This window comes from Pongo abelii, chromosome 2, assembly GCF_028885655.2.
Source record: "Pongo abelii isolate AG06213 chromosome 2, NHGRI_mPonAbe1-v2.0_pri, whole genome shotgun sequence".
NCBI classification, from domain to species: Eukaryota; Metazoa; Chordata; class Mammalia; order Primates; family Hominidae; genus Pongo; species Pongo abelii.
Window position 1 is genome coordinate 88,309,504 of NC_085928.1, and position 21,518 is coordinate 88,331,021.

A 21,518-nucleotide genomic window follows, 5' to 3' on the forward strand; every position below is an offset into this window, starting at 1 on the left:
TTTTTTGGGTAGAGACAGGGTTTCACTCTCTTGCTCAGGCTGGTCTCAGAATCCTGGGCTCAAGCAATCCACCCACCTTGGCCTCCCAAAGTGCTGGGATTACAGGCGTGGGCCACCGTGCCTGGCCAATCATGGACTTTAAAAAAATACTATATGTAGATCAAGTTGACTATTTCAGTGACTGCAAAATTTATTTTTGGTTACTTTATAATATAATAAGCTCTACTTTAAGGGTGAACATTTAGAGTGTTTTCAGTTCTCTTTTATATAACATATTGATGACTACCCTCATACATACATTTTAGCGAACATCTTCAGATATTTTCTTTGGATAGCTATCTAGAAATAAAGCTGTTGGCTCACATGAATTATTTCTTTTTAAGACTTTTGGTATCCATCATCATTTTACCCCCCCAGCGAATATGTTAACTAATATCCCTGCTTGCTGTATATTGAGAGTCCTGTAATTTTTCACTTATCTCACTTGTAAAGATAATACCTTCTACTGGAATTGTTTATTTATGGTGGTCTTCACAAGTCAGAAACTGAGTAGTAAGTTTTTTGTTTGTTTGTTTGTTTGTTTTGGAAACAGAGTCTCACTCTTGTTGCCCAGGCTGGAGTGCAATGATGCAATCTTGGCTCACTGCAACCTCCACCTCCTGGGTTCAGGCAATTCTCCTGCTTCAGCCTCCCGAGTAGCTGGGATTACAGGCATGCGCCACCACACCCAGCTAATTTTGTATTTTTATTAGAGACAGGGTTTCACCATGTTGGCCAGGCTGGTCTTGAACTCCCGACCTCAGGTGATCCACCCGCCTTGGCCTCCCAAAGTGCTGGGATTACAGGCGTGAACCACCGTGCCCGGCTGGATACTGAGTAGTATTTTAAAGGACAATTAGGGAGTGGTGGGGACTAGGATTACCTGGAAGGGCTTATTCTGTTCAACGGGAAAAGCTGCCGTTCTGCTTTGGTCTGTTGCTGCCTAGGAACATTGGCCCAGTGTTTCTAGTGTAGATTTTTCAGGTTTTCAAGAGAACCCAGAAGCCTGTTCTTTTTTTTTTTTTTAATGAACTTTGCCAGTTTTAAAGCAGTGGTTCAAAGTTTTCTTTTTTTAAAAAAAGGGTGAACCAAACAAAACACATCTGGGAGCCATATTTGGTCCTCAGATGACAAGCTTGCAATGCCTTGTTTATATATTTGTCTCTCACTTGGTTTCTCTCATACTTCATCTCTCCAAAAGCAGTAATTGCATTACTCTTTCTGTATTCTCAGGGCCCAGGATACTGACCAACTCACAAAAAGGGTCAAGAAATGTGTGTTGAAATGAATAGTACGTTCTGGAAGTGGTCTACTTTGGCACTATAGTCCATTAAGGTTTATTTGAGGCCCAGCTGGTGACAGCTTTCCAATTCAAGTTATGAAGAGCTGGGGAGAGAGTATATTTTGACAGCTGATCATAATTCTTGGAATATTTTGTCCCAGGGCCCTGGTCTGCTGGGTCTTAGAACTGGGTGCAAAGTCACATCTTGAAATTGATGTTCACTTGAATTTGAGTTCTTAGTACAGGAATACAATCTATTCTCTGCCCTGAAGTGATTTTATTGTGAAATGTGTAGCCTTACCAACAAGAATGAATGAAGTTTATGTATACCATTTAGGGAGGTTTTAAATTTGGCAGGAAAGTTCCTAATAATACGACTTGTTTGGACTTTCTGTAGATAAATTGGGACCCTAGCCTTTACCCCAGGAGTGGACAGTGTCAGAACGTGATTAGCCTCTAAGACCAGTAGGCATCTGTTTTTCACTGCCAGCATTACATGGTAGAATTTTGTTTTTTGTTTTTTGCAAACCAGTGCAGCCCTTCTTGCTTTCCTGCCTGCATAATGGATTGTTCTGCATTGCATAATTCATGTCGGGCACCAGGTTTGCTGCACTAGGATGAGGAAAGGGATTCAGGTAATTCAGATGAGAAATTTAGTCAGTGCAGTTTTTTTTTTTCTATCAAGGAGCCAAGAAAGGTCCTCTATTAAATTAAAACTATAAAATTGTCAGCAAAGGTCCAATGCAGGGTTAAAATCTTACTTGGTTTGGACTTGTATTGTGTGTCTTTTCTTTCCTTCTCTAGTCCCCTTTCCCCCTCCATTCCCATATCAGAATGGAACATTCCAATAGGCTGTCTAGGAATTCAAATTTTAGATAGGATATTCTATATGTAATCCAGAACTTCTGATGTGAGATGCAACTTAGGAGAGTTTTCAAGTTTAGACTACTGTATGCCCCGGTCCACTTCCTTCATTGTGGTCACTGCTTTTGGAGCACCCAGAAGTCCCCTAGCTTGGCGTGAAGTTTGACTTCTTTTTGCTATTATAAAATGCTCAAGGATAATGTGGCACAACAAGCTTATATTCCATGGTGTTTCAGGCTGGGCGATCCCAGGTTAAATTTCTGTGCTTTCGTCTTTGTTACAGAGTCTAGCCGTGTCACAGTGCAAATGCACAGTTAAGTTCCTCCACAGTGTATATGAAACCTGTTTTATTTCAGTTAAGATTAGCAGAGCACTCTAGCTGACCCTAAGTGAACTCTAGGTGCATATGTGATAAATGCATATTGCTATAGGCCACTGAGGTTTCATGATTGTTTATTATATGGCATTATAATGGCAATAGGTAACAGAGACAATGAGATTCCATGTTCGAATGGCTGACATGTATCCAAAAGCTGTGGGTTAATTTGGGACTTTGAATCTTGAGTTTAGGCAAAGATGGAAAAAAAACCCCAGTAATTGTTCATTCCAGTGTAAGGACAGCAGATGAGACTGTTGTTTCGGATACCTACATCCAAGGAAATGCCCTGGCTTCTGCCTATTTGAATCTATGAACCACATTTATTAACCCCATAACTTTATTTTTCTTTTAAAATTAAAAACAGAAAACTTTTGAAGACACAAAGTGTTATCTCAATATTGATATATTATACACGTGTCATCATTTATGAAAGAAAAATCGGGAAAATAGGATGCCCAGCAAAGGAAAAATTCATGTAGCTGTTGCCTAGGTATGTCTCTTCAACTCCGTGGGAAAATACTGCCATACGGAAGAAAGGCCCTGGCTTTCTTAAGCAATGTGAATTTGTTTCTGCGACATTTTAGCTAAAAATGTAAGCTCAAGAAATTCTGTGTGAAATAAATTATCCCAAAGAAAGATAATTGTGAGAAGAAGCCATTAATGGGAATAAGATAGCTGGTTGTAAGGATTGGAGGCTTTTTTTGGGGGGAAGGAGCTTATCCATGGGGTTTAATAAAACATGGTGAGTCACCCTGTTGCCTGAATTCCAGAGGGGAAAGAGACATTCGGGAAAAGGCTGCGGGGGAAATTTGCGGTCCTGTGCACCTGTTACCAGGCACTTATATTCACCTGATGGCTGCTAACAGATTGCAGGCACAGCTTCTTGAAGAAAATCATCAACTTTGAACACAGTACCCCACACATTGGATTTGGGTGAATGGAAAATATATCAGAATTACCTGGGAGAGTTTTCAAGTTATAGTCACCGGGGCGTAGCTTTATTAGTGATTCTGACTCATGTCTCCCTGCTCAGCACAGTCCTGATACTCCAACTCCAAAGAGTAGTCCACAGAACAGCCACTTACATAGAATCAGGCAGGGTGTTTGTTAAATACGGGGATTACTAGACCCCAGCCCAGACCTATGGAATCAGAATCCTGGGGATGTGGGCTCTGTGAATCCAGTGTTTAAAGGTGCTCTGGCTGAATGTGGCAAGTCCAGCATGTGGTGCTCCAGGCTCTAAAATATTGGCCTTTTCAATTCCAGTTATCTAATAAGTGATGATAACAGACCCCACCGTACACTCAAATGAACACTGATTGTGGGAGGCAGTCAAGAATAGAAAGACAAATTGAGTTATTTGAGCTGCAAGTTCTTCTAGGGGGTAAATGCTAGGTGTGTGCATATGTGTTTGTGGAAGTTCATTTTCTTGCTTCAGCGTTTTAGTAATTTAGAGGGACCTTTTCCTCTGTACCATGCTTGCCCTTTTAAGGCAGAAAGGGAACTCCGGTGGAAAGACAGCATTGACCAATAGAACTTTCTGTGATGATGGAATATTCTTTATCTACACTGTGCAATATTTTATTCCCTAGCCAGATGTGGCAATTGTGTACCTGTAATGTGGCTGAGGAACTGAATTTTACATTGTATTGGCACACAATTTAAATCCATCTGCTTGTGGCTAGTGTCTACCATATTGAATGGCACAGAAGACTAGTGCCACCACAAATAGTGAGTACAGTTACAGATCTTTGGTGTCACATCCAGCTGCTCCAAGACAAGGTTGGAGTGATACTTTGGGTTGATGCTTCTTAACTTTGAAAGCTTGGGGTAGATCATGTTTTAGTGTCCTTTGGCCTTTTTCTTTTTAATCGGTACATTTACTGATGACAGTTTTCTTAAGCTCAGCATATGGTAGTGCACTAATTGTCCCAGGTGAAGTAGGTTAGGGGTGATGTTTTCTCCTGTTGACTGCTCTGTCTCCAGCACCTGTAATGAGTGAATATAATGGATGACTGAAAAGTGATTTCAACTTGAGTATTTTATGCAGGGTGGGCGACTCTGTGTTACCCCGAGGTTGTATAGTTAAACTGTTGTATCACTTGATGCTTTTGGTTATAATTAATTTAAAAAATGCAACTCAAATGGCCTAGGTAGCAAAGGAGATGAACTGATGCATATAACTTAGAATTTTAGAAGGATGGAGCTTCAGGTATGGCTCAGTCGGGGTATGGGTCCAATTTCTCTGTAATTTGCTTCAGAGCTACCGATAGTCTCTGTTGACTACCTGTGAAGATACAACCTACATGTCTGTAATGGACAGCCTTGATTCTCTCAGAGCTGCTGTTTTCACTCTCCTCCTGTCTTGAGCCTCAAGATGGCTCTTCTTTTTGAGATAGAGTCTCACTCTGTCACCGAGGCTGGAGTGTAATGATGTGATTTTGGCTCATTGCAACCTCCAGGTTCAAGTGATTCTCCTATCTCTGCCTCCCAAGTAGCTGGGATTGTAGGCGTGCACCATCATGCCCGGCTAATTTTTGTATTTTTAATAGAGATGGAGTTTCACCATGTTGGCTAGGCTGGTCTCAAACTGAGCTCAAGTGATCCACCTGCCTCAGCCTCACAAAGTGCTGGAATTATAGGCGTGAGCCACTGTGCCCGGCCAAGATGGCTCTTATTTGCAGATGGATAACAGTGGCAGACAGGGGTGATATGCCTTGTTACTCACAGCCAGGGAGAGAGACCCAGAGGAATGTCATGTACTGTGTGCTAAATGCCTTAGTTCTGCAATCCCTAATCATTGATGCTTATGCAAATTGGTGCCCACTTGCACTAAGGGGTGGGGTCAGTCCTTATCTGGGCCTTTTGACTGTTGCACAGGGAGCAAAACATGGTTCCCTAAGGAAGAGGGAGGTGCTGTTGAGAAGAGAGAAGCCATGGAATAGATGCCAGGTCAAGTAACCAACTGATCCCCACTTCTGACAGCTACCTCCAATGGGATGGTGGATTTAGAGAGAGGTCAAATTGGACAGGTGCCATGGGAAATTTAATTGCAATTGAGTATCGATGAGGTAAGAGTGGACTCCTTGGATATGAGTTTTAACTTGACCTGATGAGTTAAAAAATACAGCTCCCATTTATTGATCATTTGTTACCTGAGCTCTTGTCAAACTCTCCACAGACACTATCTTATTATTATTATTTTTGCAACAACTTTGCAAGGAGATAAAATTTAACCCATTTTAGTGATGAAGAAACCAAGTCTTAGGTGAAGTAATTTGCTTTAACTTAACAGCTAGTAAACTGCAATTCTAATCTGGTTCTAATTGCAGAGCCTGTGCTGTTAAATAGTATTCAAGACCAGTGGTTTTCAACTGAGGTAATGTTGCCTTTCCAGGGAACATTTGGCAATGTCTGAAGACAGTTTTGATTGTTACATCTGGGAAGTGCCACTGGTATATAGAGGGGTAGGGGTTGGGGTACTGTAAATATCCTTTAACGCACCAGACAGCCCACTGCCAACAAAGATTTATCTGGCCCAAATGCCAGTAGCAGCAAGATTGGGAAACCCTGCCTTCTAGTTCTCACAGAACTCCCCATAAGTTCACTCACCATCTCCTGAGCTCACTTTATTTTCTTCTTAGCTCTCATCACCATCTGAAGTTAGCCTGCCTATTATCTGTTCCACTAGAGTGTAATCACTTGAGAGCAGGAAGCTGATCGATAATCCATGTATTCTACTCTACTTATGGCCAGGCAGTACCTGGCAGCTGAGCAGCATAAACATTTGTGGAATGAATGAGTGAATGAATGAACCAATCAAGATGGCATCCTTCTTGGTGTGGGTAGGTGCCTTCCAATTGGATATGGCTCAGGGAAGATACGAGAATTTACTGCAAGCCTTGAACAGTTCTGGGGAACAATGGAGACACACTGTGGCTTCCCAAAGGGAAGAGCGAGAGGTGATCAGACAACCAGTTCTCATTCTTGCAAAACTCGACAAGCAATGACTTGAAAGGGGAGAGTGGGAGGTAAGTAATGAGACCAAGCCATACTGTGCTGAGTGAGGTGAGAGTCAGAGCTCAGGTGGCTGATTAAGACCCTGAGCACTCAGAATGCAGAAGGCTGCAAAGAGGGTCACCAGCCCATCAGTGGCCACCAAAGGCTGTACCAAGTCCACCTGGAACCTAGCCACAAGGGGTGGTGATTATGATCCATGTAAGGCAAGATAGTTTAGTGGTTACAGTGGTCACTGGTCTATTTTCAATTCCTTCACCGCCCCTTATCGGCTGTGTGACCTTGATCACTTGCTTAACCTCTCTGTGCCTCAGTTTCTGCATCTATTAAAAAAAAATGCCTGGCTCTTTGTGCTTGGCTGGAGGTCACTTAGCCTAGAATTTTGGAATCCCAGGGTTTAACTCCTGGCACTGAATACCCTGGTTGGAAGGTAGAGAATGGGATGTCACCTCTCGGGGACTAGAGCATGGCCAAATGCTGTTAAGCAGGCAGTCAGTCTTTGGAAGAAAATACTCTGCTTTTACATCCCCTGGTGGTAGCAGAAAGTTACATGTGTGAAAATATGCAGGGGCTGCTCATGTGTGTGTTGGGGTGAGGGTGTAGTGGAGGTTAAAGGTATTTTGTTCCAGCCAGGCTTGTAAAAGAAAACAACATTAAATGGGCATGTACAGACACACCCCCCCCATCAAAGTGTCCTTCCTTATCTTTGTCTCCTGGTTGTGTGTGCGTGAAGCACAACCACCAAAAATTGTGGACCCCATCTCTGACCAAGATCAAAGGAGGAAAAATAAATGAGTCCAAGACAAAGCAATTTACAGATATTAATTCCCAAAGAGAGTAAAGATGTTTGCTTTTTCTCTCAGCGTGTTGGTTCTCAGCATTCTCATTGTTTAACTATTCTAATGGCTTCTGCCTCCTTCCTTGTGTTTGCCTAAGAGTCCTTTCTTTTCAAAGTTGGGATGACTTCCAGCTCTCACCTGCCCACTCTGTCCTGTCACCTGGCTGTTGGGGTTCATGTATGACAGTGAAAACCGAGGAGAGTAGAGCTATACGGATGATGACAACAATAGCGGGGCTTGATTTAGTGCCTCTCTGCTCAGGCTTTGCACTGAGGGCCACACGTGCATCATCCTTCATCCTCAGCACGTGCGGTGAAGTGTGTGTACCATCCTCCCCAGTTTAGCGGTCAGAACCCTGAGCCTTGGAAGTTGTTACTTGTCTGAGATTTCCCGGCAGATTAAGTGACAGCGGTGGGTTTCCTCTAGCTTGTTGTTCGCCAGGAGGCTGCATTGTTGCCTAGTGGCAGGTGGCGGGATCCCCTTCAGGGTGTGATGTACCATTGTGTGAATTCAGGGTAGGTGACCTCCTGGAGTTTGGTCTGAAAAAAGCTGAGGCCGGGCACCCTTCCATGCACCCTCCATTGGGAGAGAGACGTCGGTGCCTTGGCGATGGTTTCACTGAGAGCCTGGCTCATTGCAGCGCGGAGCTTTCCCGTTTCTCCATCTGCAGCCGCGCCCTGCGCGTGTCGAGACACAGGTGCTTGCGTCTTCCCGCACTGACTAACTCCTACTTTCTCCTTGGGGTTCCCGGCAGTGCAACTTGGCACTTCATGAACGTAGCAAGGTTCTATGAGACTTAAACAAAATTGTGGTAAAATATACATAACATAAAATTAACCATTTTAATTATACAATTAAGTGGCATTAAGTATATTCAGGTTATTATGCAATTATTACCACCATCCATCTCCAGAACTTTTTCATCTTCTCCTACTGTACCTAGTACCAACTCCCCATTCCCCTTTCCCCTGGCCCCTGGTGACCTCTAAATTTCTTTCTTTGTGAATTTGACTACTCCAGATACCTCATATAAGTGGAATCGTACAGTGTTTACCCTTTTGCGACTGGCTTATCTCAATTAGCATAATGTCCTCAAGGTTCTTCCACGCTGCAGCGTGTCAGAATTTCCTTCCTTCTAAAGTCTGAATAATATTCCATTGTGTATGTACCACATTTTGCTCACCCTTCATCTGTTGATGGAGATTGGGTTGTTTCCACCTTTTCCTATTTGACTTTTATCTTCCCACTCCCCTTGGAAGCAGGTGGAGTCAGATTTTCTTGATGTCGTGACCTCCTCCATTCTGCTTTTCTTTCTTGCTCAGCTTTGCCTGACTTTCCCTGGGTCTCTCCGGAGCACCACTTACCCAAAGTCTCCAGCTCCGGTGCTGGGGCACATATTGCTAGAGTAGAACCTTGCCAGCAACGTGTCCTCGTCGCTTCTTTGCAAAGGGTGTGTGTATTGGTCAACTGTTCTTCAGTCCCGCCATCAGCTTGGCCCCAGTCGACCCTTCCACCTTTCTGGCTTGGAGGCTGTATGCTCAGTAATTATGTGCACAGGATTTGAATTTCATGTAGTCTGGGTTCAAATCTGCTCCTGCTGATTCCTTGCTATGTGGCCTTGGGTACATGTTTTTACTTCTGTGAAGTAGCAGTAATAAGAGCACATGTCTTATATGATTGCTACAGGGATTCAATGAAATGATGCAGTCAACTCGGCATGGAACACAGAGCAAAGGCAACACTGAATAACTGATCGTTATTACCATATTAAGTTTGTCAGTTTTCCTCCTTTGAATCTGATCACTTGATTCTAGGCTTGTGGAGGCGCTGAATAGACTTCGTAATTGACTCAAAACACTTCTGTTTAACACTCTGGGTTTTTATCTTCTTTCCTGGCACCACTACCTCCTTTGAGATTTTATAGAGCTGAATTTGTTGGACCAAATTATGTGGAGCATATTTGATAGAAACACATTCTAAGTATACTGTCTTTATGTCCTCATGTTATTTCCTTTCGATTTCTTGAAGTCTCAATTTAGTCACCACTCTGTAGGAAGCTACAAATGATGATAGAGCAATTAAATGATCCCTGAGTCTTTAGTGTTCTAGAATGATTGATGTACAGATAGAGAGAAAATGCATATAGACATTTTCCAGTAAACTTTATGTCAGGGTAGTTGCCTGGTTTGGTCAATTTTTCTTTCTATTGATTATTCCAGTGTAAATGGTATAAAAATTAAGCTACTAGACATTTATTGCTTATAAACTTTTTGGCATATTTAAAAAATCTCATCTAATTGTTATTTTAAGGCAATAGCTATAGAATATCTAACATATATGTACCCCTTACTGTATGTCATCCTTTGCTGGAAGTGCTTTTTATCAACTCATTTACTTCTCAATCAGCTCTACGAAATGTGTTATAATAATTCCCATTTTTGAGAGGAGGAAATTGAGGCACAGAGGAGTTAAGATATTTTTTTTCACTGCTGTTAATGGTAGGCAAAGTTGGGAAACAAACCAGGTTCTTAGGTTCAGGCTGGAAGGGGGTTGGCTGCGTCCACAGTTATCAGTGAGGAAATGGATGCCTGCAGGACGTAAGGTGCTTTACTGGGCTCAGCAGAGCTAGGGCTTTATATCCAGGTCTTTTACATATCCAAAGCTTATTTTGATTTACCATAGCTGTCTTAATTTATCAATTAGTACATGTATATTATGTCTTTGCATTTCTATTTTTATTTTTTAGATTTTTTTTTTTTTTTTTTTTGTAGAGACACGGTCTCACTATATTGTCTAGGCTGGTCTTGAACTCTTGGGATCAAGCAATCCTCCTGCCTCAGCCTCGCAAGGTGCTGGGATTACAGGCATGAGCCACCCTGACTTGTGTGGGAGAGGGTGCTGGGTGAGGGGATGGTGGTGGGGCAGGATTAAACAGTGCTGCGGGCATTCCCAGAAGGAAAAGATCTTGTAGAGATGATTTGTTGTCAGTTAGGGTTAGAACTGGCCTTAAAGGGGAGGTAGTATTTGTCTGTAGGATATTTATAGAGATGGGGTGGAATGTTATTCTAAGTGGAGGGAACAGTGGGAGCAAAGGCCTGGAGGCAGGAAAATTCCAAGTGTACCATGGACCCAGAGTGTCTTAAGTTAACATATAAGAAAATGACGGAATGAGATAGCATGTGTCCTTTACCAGCCTGGCAGAATTTCAAAAGTGTTCATTAACTCTTGGTCTTGAAATGATTTGATAAGGCCTCTTTGGAGAGTATTGAGAAGAACCTATTAAAAATGGTAACATTTTGACCTAGCCTTTCTACCACTAGAAACCTATTCTCTGGAAATACTCAAACTCATAAAAGATATATGTGGGGCTGTGTTCTCTATATAGCATTGCTTGTAAAGACAAAAATTTCAAGTTGGCTTATATGTGTTGTGGGTGGTTGAAAATTATATGGTATCTCCCTACAGTGGCTTATTCTGTAGTCAGTTAAAAAAGTGAGGTGGATCTCTGTCCTGATGTGTAAACAGATGATCATATATTAAATGAAAAAAGTAAGAGACAGCAGCTATAGGATGATCCCATTCTTATATCACAGCTACTGCTGACCTGGTTGGGTATGCTTGTGTGTGCCTTAAAAATAAAAAAAGATCTGGAACAACAAGGATCTGTTACCTGTGGCTACCTCTGAGAAGGGTGACCATTATGTCTCGGTTTGTTTGGGAAATATCTGGTTTACACCTGTTGTTCTGGTGTAATTATTAATAGTACCCTCTTTCAGTGTTTGGTGAACTGCTTTGGATGGTGAATTATGTGTTTACCCTACCTTCCTCTGAGGATTGGAATTGGGGCAAGAGAAATGGGAAAAACGGGCTGTGACACAGGTGACTCGTTGATGTAGTTTACAGCAAGCAGGTATTATTTTTATGAGGGAAATTGAGGAAGATGGCCCTGATACATTATGTAGCGGTTCACTGTGGAGCCACCATTGCATGGTCATTATCGGGGAGAAGTTACCTTTTTTCTTTTCGTCAGGTGTATGAGTATCTCCTTCGTTCTGCTTAAATAAGTCTTCAGTCAAATCATTGAGGATTTTTTCATTGTCTGAGAAAAGTGGGTAGCATTGGCCCTAACATGCTTTTTCAAATACCTAGTGGGGATTTTTGCATTTCTTTCTTTCTTTTTTTTTTTTTTTTTGAGACAGAGTCTTGCTCTGTTGCCCTGGCTGGAGTGCAGTGGTGCGATCTCAGCTCACTGCAAGCCCCACCTCCTGGGTTCAAGCCATTCTCCTGCTTCAGTCTCCCGAGTAGCTGGGACTACAGGTGCCCACCACCACGACCAGCTAATTTTTTGTATTTTTAGTAGAGACGGGGTTTCACCGTGTTAGCCAGGATGGTCTCGATCTCCTGATCTCGTGATCTGCCCACCTTGGCCTCCCAAAGTGCTGGGATTACTGGGATTACAGGCTTGAGCCACCGCATCTGGCCTCTATCTTTTTCTTTAATTTGTCTCCAAAGTAGTTGGATTGAAGTTCTTTTTTTTTTTTTTTTTTTGAGACGGAGTTTCACTTTATTGCCCAGGCTGGAATGCAGTGGCGCAATCTTTGCTCACTGCAACCTCTGCCACCTGGGTAAAAGTGATTCTCCTGCCTCAGCCTCCTGAGTAGCTGGGACTACAGGCATGTACCACCATGCCCGGCTAATTTTGTATATTTCGTAGAGATGGGGTTTTTCCGTGTTGGTCAGGCTGGTCTCAAACTCCTGACCTCAGGTGATCCACCCGCCTCCCAAAGTGCTGGGATTACAGGCGTGAGCCACCGTGCCCAGCCAGAATTGAAGTTCTTCTTTGGGAAAACAACACACCTTTTTAAAAAATTTAAAACTGTGACCCTCCCCACCCCTGGGTTCCTCAAACATAAATTTAGACACAATAGGAGTTAAAATTATTAAATGAGCTACATGCAAACTGTTGACCTAGAGTGGGCTTCAGAGTTGGCTAGGTTCCTCTTTTCTTTGCTTCCCAGTAAAACCCTAGAGGAAATGGGGATGGGTGGGAAAGAGCTGCAGTTAAAAAATAGCAGTGATTCAGATTTACCGGACATTACAGGGGCCAGGCACTGTGCTAGATGATGTGCCAGGCACTGTGCTAGATGATTTCACATCTGTCCCTTATTTATTCTTTTTTTTTTTGAGATGGAGTCTCACCCTATTGCCCAGGCTGGAGTGCAGTAGCACGATCTTGGCTTACTGCAGCCTCTGCCTCCCAGGTTCAAGCTGTTCTCCTGCCTCAGCCTCCCAAGTAGCTGGGACTACAGATGGGTACCACCATACCCAGCTAATTTTTGTATTTTTAGTAGAGACGGAGTTTCGCCATGTTGGCCAGGCTGGTCTCAAACTCCTGGTCTCAAGTGATCCACTCGCCTCAGCCTCCCAAATGGTTGTCTCTTTTTATCTCTCATCTATTTCCACCTCTGCTTTTCTGAAATTAGCTAGTTATTACTGAGTCTTAATATTTTTTTGTGTTTCAAGGTAAGACTGGTGATATGGAACTTTTAATACTACCTCTTCTCATATTTATATTTATAGGAAAAACTTGGAATGAATGTTTACTGCATAAAGTATAGTTTGTATTATTCAAGTTGAGTGGATCATGGTGTAATTCCTTTTTATTTGCCCTCTGCTAAAAAAATAATTTCTAAGATGTTACTTGATAACTTGTCCAAGAAAAGTTTACTTAAAAGTTTGACAGATTAAAGCCTGTATGCATCTGGAAGTTTGGTGTTTTGGGTTAACTGAGTATAGAATGTTTCCGTGGCTGTCATTCTTTTGAATTTGAAGGATGTAACTTTGAAATACCATTTTGTTGCCCATCCTAACTAAAACAAGCAAAAGCAAATCTGATATAGGCAAGGTTGTGTGATGTAGGGGGAGTTACAGCTAAGGAAAAAGGAAATATTGGACATCTGTTGGGTATCCTATTGCCCTTTAAAAAAGTTAACTCATTTTTTTCCCCCAGATTTGCATTTTACTTGACCTTGAAGAAAGGACAATCCAAATAACTTAATACTATTACCTGGCCGTACTTCACTATCTCTCATTCCAGTTTTTTTTTTTGTTCACCATATTGTCTGGCTTCCTGGAAAGCAAACTCAGAGATGATTACCATATAGGACATTGGTTAGGGAATGCTTTTGGGATCAACTCCTGTTGAAGGAATTGGGCTGGAGGAGAAGTTAGGCTAAGAGGTTGTCTCAACCAAGGCCCAGCCGACCTGCAGGAAGCTCTGACATTGAGATGGTTCTTCAGTATTGTCCTGTGTTGGGATGACAGGGCGAGGCTTGTATACCCTCAAGTCAACCAGGATTGGAGGCGGCTGTTCTGGGAAGGCTATGTGACCTCAGGGAAGGTGACTCTCTGCAGCCAATACAAGTCTTGGAGGGGGATCCTGGAGGCGGGTGGCATAGTACAGCATAGCGTTCACTGCATGTGGGCATGTGACATAGGGGTGTATGTTTGTGTGTGTGTAATTGGCTTAATAAGTACCACCTTCTTCAGTAACATGACCAAGAACACACATCTGGAAAGTGGGTGTGCTTGGATTTGAGCTCATGTTTGACTAGTTCTCAAACCTATCTTTTCGTCGCCCTAGGACTGTTGCAACGTTTGTTGCCGAGAAAAGAATACTTAAGCCGTTCCCTTTCATTTTCCCTTTGGCGCATTTATGTGTGCTGCCATGTGGGGACACCCTTGAAGTTAGCTGAATTGGCTTCCTCTGGTATCTCCAACCTTTTGTCACAGAGAGTTGAAAGGAAAGGTAAATTCTTTTGTCCTAAATGAATCATCAGCTGGAAGAAAAGTCTGAACTCTAGCCCTCTATTATGTTCCCCCGCCAGGGATGACTTTGGGCAAATTGGTGTCCCTCCAGTTCCCTGGGAAGGCACTTGACTCAACAGGCCTCTTTCCATTTAAATACCACAGGTAACACTTGGCTTCCTCTGAGAAAGCTTTCAAGTCCTGCCCCTTTGCTTACAGCTGGCTGGCATTCTGTGTACCCCCTACGGCACTAGGATGAGACCAGCCATAAAATATTTGCTCTATGCTTTTATCACTGCCTGGAAATCCTGAGGGCAAAGGTGCTTTGTAAACACCAAGTTGGTAGTGAGTGGTGTGCAGAAAATTTGAAAATAAACACAGTTCAGTTCATGTAGGGGTTATGGGACTTCTCCAAATACCACAAACTGGAAATTCTGAAAACAAAGTTAGATTTTATCAAAATTTGGGTGTTTGGGATTTTCAGAGAGCTGTCCTACTAATGACATCAGAGTCCCACATAGCCAGAGAAAGCTTCTTTTCGTTATAATGGTGTAAGTGAGGAACGCCTAGCAGTGTGCTTGTTTTCAGCCTCTTATCATCTGCCGGCCTGCACCCTGGTCAGAGGATCAGATTCTTTCAAGAGGCAGCTTCCTTCATTCAGCCTTTTACTTGAGTGAAGCAGGCTTGCTGGGCATCAGTGAATATCATGCTAAGAGTTCCGTGGTTCAAGGAGACCTAGAATAAGGGGGAAAGCACTTTGTGAATTGCCCAAGTTATTGCCTAGGGATATGCATATTGGGAGCCCTGAGGAGTGGCCAAGGCACCACAGAACAGAGACTCACACTCAGTACCTGAGCAGGCTCCTTACTTTCTGTATACTTTTTGTTGTAAAATGGAGTTAATAGCAGCACCCATTTCATAGCGTTATTGTGATGACTTACTAATACATGTGATGCTTAGCATTGCTTAATGTTGTGGCTAAGCATTTTCTATATGTCAATCATTATTGTTTTTAAAAATAAACAATGATTCTTTTTTTTTTTTTTTTTTTTGAGACAGAGTATCGCTTTGTCACCCAGGCTGGAGTACACTGGGACAATCTCAGCTCACTGCAACTTCCACCTCCTGGGTTCAAGCGATTCTCCTACCTCAGCCTGCTGAGTAGCTGGGATTACAGGCACCCACCAGCATACCCGTCTAATTTTTGTAATTTTAGTAGAGACAGGGTTTCACCATGTTAACCAGGCTGGTCTGGAACTCCTGACCTCAAGCAATCCACCTACCTCACCTATCTCCGCCTCCCAAAGTGCTGGGATTATGGATGTGAGCCACCACACCCAGCCAACAATGATTCTTTTAGCTTGAAGAGTTAATGTGCTCATGAGGGCAGGTTGAGAACCACAGTGCAGTGTAAAGATATACATTTTTTATTGAACACCTACTATGTGTTAAGTTTCATGCTTAGAGCTTTGTAGACACTACTGTTTAATTCTCTCAGTAGCATTATTATGTAGGTATTGTTAGGCATTCTTAATAGGTGGAGCCTTGGAAAGTTTACCTTGTCTAGGTAGTCAGTGGTAGAACCAGGTCTTGAATTCAGATATTCCTTACTTTTTTTATTTTGAGGCGGAGTTTTACTCTTGTCGCCCAGGCTGGAGTGCAGTGGCACGATCTTGGCTCACTGCAACCTTGGTCTCTGGGGTTCAAGTGATTCTCCTGCCTCAGCCTCCCGGGTAGCTGGGATTACAAGTGCCCGCCACCACACCTGGCTAATTTTTGTATTTTTAGTGGAGACGGGGTTTCTCCGTATTGGCAAGGCTTATCTTGAGCTCTTGACCTCAGGTGATCCGCCTGCCTCCCAAAGTGCTGGGATTATAGGCGTGAGCCACTGCACCTGGCCGGATATTCTTTACTTTTGAGAGTCTGAAGTACTATGCATCACTCCCTCCAATGTCCTGGGGCAGCAACCAGGCATATTCATCTGTGTGTGTGTTTTTCTTTTGCTTTAGCATTGGGGCACTTCTTGCTTATTTCTTTGGTAGGAAAGGGGCTCAGTTTGTCTTGTGGGGTTGGTGGCAGGCAGGCAGGCCAGCTTACCCATGGTACGGCCCTGGGTTAGAAGGGAAGGGAAGATAAACTTTTATACAAATGGGGATAGCTGGGGTCTGAGTCCTGCTTCCTCAGTAAAATTCCTGGGATCTGCCTACACTTTCTTTTCTCTAACCTGGCATACCCTGCTTAAAGCCTCTCGGGGCTTCTCTCTGTTCTTAGGATCAAAGTATTTAGAGCTACAAGAGCCAGCATAGTCTGGCCCCTGCCTCCCTGGCCAGCTTCATTGTACATGTGGTGTTCTCTTGTAGTTCCTGTAATGTGGTATGCCATAGGGTCTTTGCATAAGCCTTTCCTCTTTGCCTGGACACTGTTCCCTGCCCCCCATACTCATCCTACTTAATATCTAGTCATCCTGCAGATTTCAATTCTAACATCATTTTCTCCAGGGAGCCTGGCCTGACAGAATCTCATCTTGTTTTATGCTCTCATAAGACCATGTGTTTCCCTTTTGCAGCACTCGCCACTCAGTTGTATTTTTATGTGTGTTTGTGATTGTATGGGTTGTGTCTGTTCCCCAGAATGCCCAGCTCTGAGCTGCATGTAGGGTCAAGGGCATCACTGTGCCTGCCGGGTATAGTGCCTACACGTGGTGGGTGCTCATGTTTTAGAGACTAAATGGAGGAGGAGATGAGGAAAAGACTGAAATCTCTAGGTTCACCAGATGGTGTAGGGCCCAGCATTGTAAATCCATAGGTTGACTGTGCTTGTGAATTATCTGGGGATGCAGGTCTTTATTCAGTAGGCCCAGGTTGGGCATCTCTAACAAACTCCCACGTGATGCTGATGCTGGTCTTGTGAACTATACTAAATAGTAAGAATCTATGGAGCCAGGCTGGGCACGGTGGCTCACACCTATGATCCCAGCACTTTGGGAGGCTGAGGCAGGCTGATCACCTAGAGTCAGGATTTCAAGACTAGCCTGGCCAACATGGTGGAACCCCATCTCTACTAAAAATACAAAAATTAGCTGGGCATGGTGGCACATGCCTGTAGTCCCAGCTACTTGGGAGGCAGAAGTAGGAGAATCACTTGAACCTGGGAGGTGGAGGTTGCAGTAAGCCGAGATCAGGCCACTGTACTCCAGTCAGGGTGACAGAGTGAGACTCTGTGTCCAAAAAAAAAAAAAAATCTGTGGAGCCAGATAAGCTCCAGAGGACTAGTGTGTGGGGCACACATTCACCCCTCCTCCAATTTAGTATCTTTCCTTCTCTTCTGCCCTAAGGAAAGTACAGCAAATACGCTGAAATGGTTATTGCTATACTAGGGCTCATCTCACTTATGAGCTATGTTCCTTTTTGTCTGCAGTATATTTTCTTGTTTGAGTCAAGCCCATCCATATTACTACTACCAGTTCCCTCGATAAATGGTCCTGAAATGTTTCCTCTGAAGCACCAGCAACAGACCTACTGACAACAGCTGCTTAGGATGCAGTTAAGGAATTTCTCTTCAGCCTTGCACCATTTCCCTTATCCCGCACATTTATGCTCTTGAGTTTCCTCTTCCTCTGTCTCCTCCTCCTCACTAGAGTTGGACTGTGTTGGTGACATGCTGTGTGCAAGGGTTTAGAGTCAATTCCTGATTTCTCAGGCACCGATTAGATTTTGAGTGTGTTGCTCAGCTTTCCTGCTTTTTGGCTTCCTAATTCTTCTGTTTACAACTTGATTCTTACCTGTTAATGATATAGGAAAAGAGACAGTGTGTCATTGGGAAGATAGGATCGCCGTGGTGACATGGGGCTTAAAAGAGACAATGAGATAGAACTGATAAAGTTCTACCAAGGCAGGGCCAGGGACTCCTTCCCTCTTGAGCACCATGGGACCCAGCATCTGCAGTGCACCGTGAGTGTAGTCAAGCTTAATAGACTTTACGGGACATACGTGATCTTCAGGCCAGGCGTGGTGGCTCACGCCTGTAATCTCAGCACTTTGGGAGGTTGAGGTGGAAGAATTGCTTGAAGCCAGGAGTATGAGACCAGCCTAGGCCACGAAGTGGGACTCTGTTTCTACATAAATAAATAGCTGGGCATGGTGGCATGCACCTGTAGTTCTAGCTACTTGGGAGGCTGAGGTGGGAACATCACTTGAGCCTAGGAATTTGAGGTTGCAGTGAGCTATGATTGAGCTACTACATTCCAGCCTGGGTGACAGAGTGAGACTCCATCTCTAATAAACAAAACAAAACAAAACCATGTTCTTCAAAGAGAGGACCGCTAAGCCAAGAAAAAACTGAAACAAAATTTTAAAACTCATAATCCCATTCCCCTATTTTATTTATGTGTCTGTGTGTTCAGATGTTTTTATGTCATACTTTCTTTAAACAACAGTATTATATGTGACATCATTAGAAACCTCCTTAAAGTTCTGGTACCATAGGATGGTCAGAGTCTAAACAGATGAAAAAGCTTTACTTCAGCATTGCCTAGGGTTTGACATATGCTGAAAATAAACCATTCTAGTTTGTCTTACTCATATGTATTTGTATAGACACATGTGCATACACATACACAAATATATACATATATAGCTACACATAGACACGTATACATATATACCTATATGTGTGTATATATGTGTCATGAGGGAAAAGTTACTTGTTTAACTTTATGAGAAGCTTTTAAGACTTTAACATTCCAAATAAAATGCTGGGCAACTTTCTGTCTTTAGAAGGTGGGATTTCATTTTCTGTCCTATCCAATACTGGCAGTAATAGTTTTTCAGCCTCTCATGAGTTAATTCACATTTGCTGACATTATTCATATAGCAGCCAGCCACACAAATGCTTCCATACTGGTTGCTGGTTCCTATCTGGTGAACAGCTAAATCCTCATGAGCAATAGACGATAAGGGCTAAATGAATGTGATAGATTTCTGTTTACCTGGCTGTGTCTGGTAGTGGTAAAGTCACAAATTTCAGTGATGGGAATAATTGAGTTGTCACTTAACAAATTACTTATCTCTCTAAATGTAATTTTTTATCAGCTCATCATAACCCAAGTAAATCCAGAGTTTTGAAGTGACTGACCCTTGGCCCAGTGTGTCATTCAAAGAAATCCAGTCCAGGAACCAACCCTAGAAGTGATTGCAATCTTATAGGAAGTCAGGTGATTCCCTTTTGCAGCCCTTCCTAAGTGCCCTTTCCCTCTCTGTTTATTTGTCATCATTCCATCTCTAGATTCCTGGTAGATCCATGGGGGATGCATGGAAGATCTCTTTGTGGTATGTTTCTTGTCCTCTAACAAATCTCTCCCTGGCATGATGCTGCCATTCCTCTTTGTGTCATCTTCTCTCCTTGTCTTTGTCCTTCAGCTATTTTCTTCTCTTCCTTTGATTTCCCCCCTTCCACTCACACACACCGATGGCCTCAATATGTATAGTAAGATACAAGGGGAAGGCGTGGGAGATTTAGGAATGGGGTTAGTGCTGAGTGGGAAGTGCTAAAGATTTTCTTAGTGGGTGAGGAGAGGCGAAGAGGCTGTGAATATTGATTTTGAACAGCTGAGGATGAGGCTGTTACTTATAAAATGAGTATATTATCCTGATGGGGATGGTGTTCCTGCTTAGTGATGTAACCAGAAGTCTGGAAGGTGGGCCTATTCTGTCCTTAAAACAGAGGAAGAGCCTGGAGTATCATTTTTAGGTTGGGACAAAAGAAAATCAAGATATGGGCCACTCATTGCAGATGATCTCTGCCTCCCCATCTCCTGCTTGGCCCAAAAGCAGCCTGCTGGGAGATGCAGCATTATTGAAGACTGTGGTCTCCCTTGCAACACATTCAAAGATCTGTAGGTCACATTGGTTCTGAGTTAAACCTAACCCACAGCTTTGCATATGGGACTGCTTTAAAAACAGCTGCCCTCTGTGTTCCATTAAAAATAAAAAAGCGATTTAACATGGCAAATTCATAGTTTCATAGATTTTATCTTGATGTCATCTGAACTTTGGAATTACAATTCAGCAGATGTTTTAATACTCTTGTACATTAAATCAGATGTCAATGGGATACAGAAGGAACCAAGCTGCAATAAAACAGCAAAGGTATATACAATAATATATGTTGAGGACCCTTCTAATTGTTGCCAGGAGTAGTGTTTGTAATCATGGCTTCAAAGGCACCTTGGTGGGCTTCTGTGGCTAAAACCCCATTCTTCTAGCTCTCTCCTGTGATCTTTTGCCTATCAAAGTGTTTGCTTTAAATCTGCGATAGTCGAAGATGCCTGAGACTCAGAATTTTTGGACTTACCTTCTTCATGGGATTTCATCTATCAGTGGTTTGTCTGCAATGGCAGATTGCATTTTTTTTCCCAAAGATGGTGACAAAAAATAGCTCCCATGCCAGATACAATGTGAACTTGACGGTCCTTCCGTGGGAGCGGGGAAGGTGATGTCTATATACCATCCTTTTAAACCTGGACAGACCTTTGTGATTATCTGGACCAACAGAGTATGACAGAAAGTCACACCATGTGACTCTTGAGGCAGGACCGTAAAAATGCCATGTGCTTCTGCCTTGCTATCTTGGGATGCTTGTTCCTGGATCCCAGCCACCATGCTGTGAGGAAGCCCAAACTAAGCCCACACAGAGAGACCACGCAGAGAGGCCACGTGTAGGTGTTTCGGCCAACAGCCAGTGTCAACCTCTAGACATGTGAGTGAAGATGCCTCCAGATACTCCAGCCTTTAGCCATCAAGTCACCTCCAACTGAAGCCCCAGACACTGTGGAGTCAAACTGTCCCCATTTCTGTCTGACTTCCTGAACCATAGAACCGTGCGCATAATGAAAGGGTTGTTTTATGCCACAAAGTTGAGGTGGCTTATTTTGGAGCATTGGTAACCAGAGAGAGAGAATGAGGAAAGTCCTTACCTTCTAATAAAATCCGAGCAGGATTTTTTCCCCCACATCTGTTTTGGCGAACAGGAGCGTCAGCTTCTGAATTGTTTTAGATAGTCTCACAGGTATAAAGGAAGTAGCATTGTTAGTTTACAAAGGGGGTGGGAGTAGATTATTGTGATGTCCCCCCCTTCTCTTGTTACTATTATTATAAACAAACAGCTTGTCTGAGTGCAGTGGTGTTTACAACTGGTTGATCACTACTGCTTACAGATTTCTTTGTTCTTTCTCTACTCTCACTACTTTACTTGACTAACCAAAAACCAAACAAACAAAAAAGTGAGAATTTGC

General features: G+C 43.0%; 1 protein-coding gene and 1 long non-coding RNA gene across 33 annotated transcripts in view; both read left to right on the forward strand.

Annotated features, from left to right (window-relative positions):
• The window catches only part of MAGI1 (membrane associated guanylate kinase, WW and PDZ domain containing 1), a 678,789-nt gene that overhangs the window by 13,797 nt on the left and 643,474 nt on the right, over positions 1 to 21,518 (forward strand).
• LOC134761010 (uncharacterized) overlaps positions 15,230 to 21,518 on the forward strand; it is a 61,845-nt gene continuing 55,556 nt past the window's right edge. The window contains exon 1 of the long non-coding RNA XR_010139191.1: positions 15,230 to 18,177. This is a non-coding gene — a long non-coding RNA (uncharacterized LOC134761010). The remainder of the gene's footprint in view (positions 18,178 to 21,518) is intronic.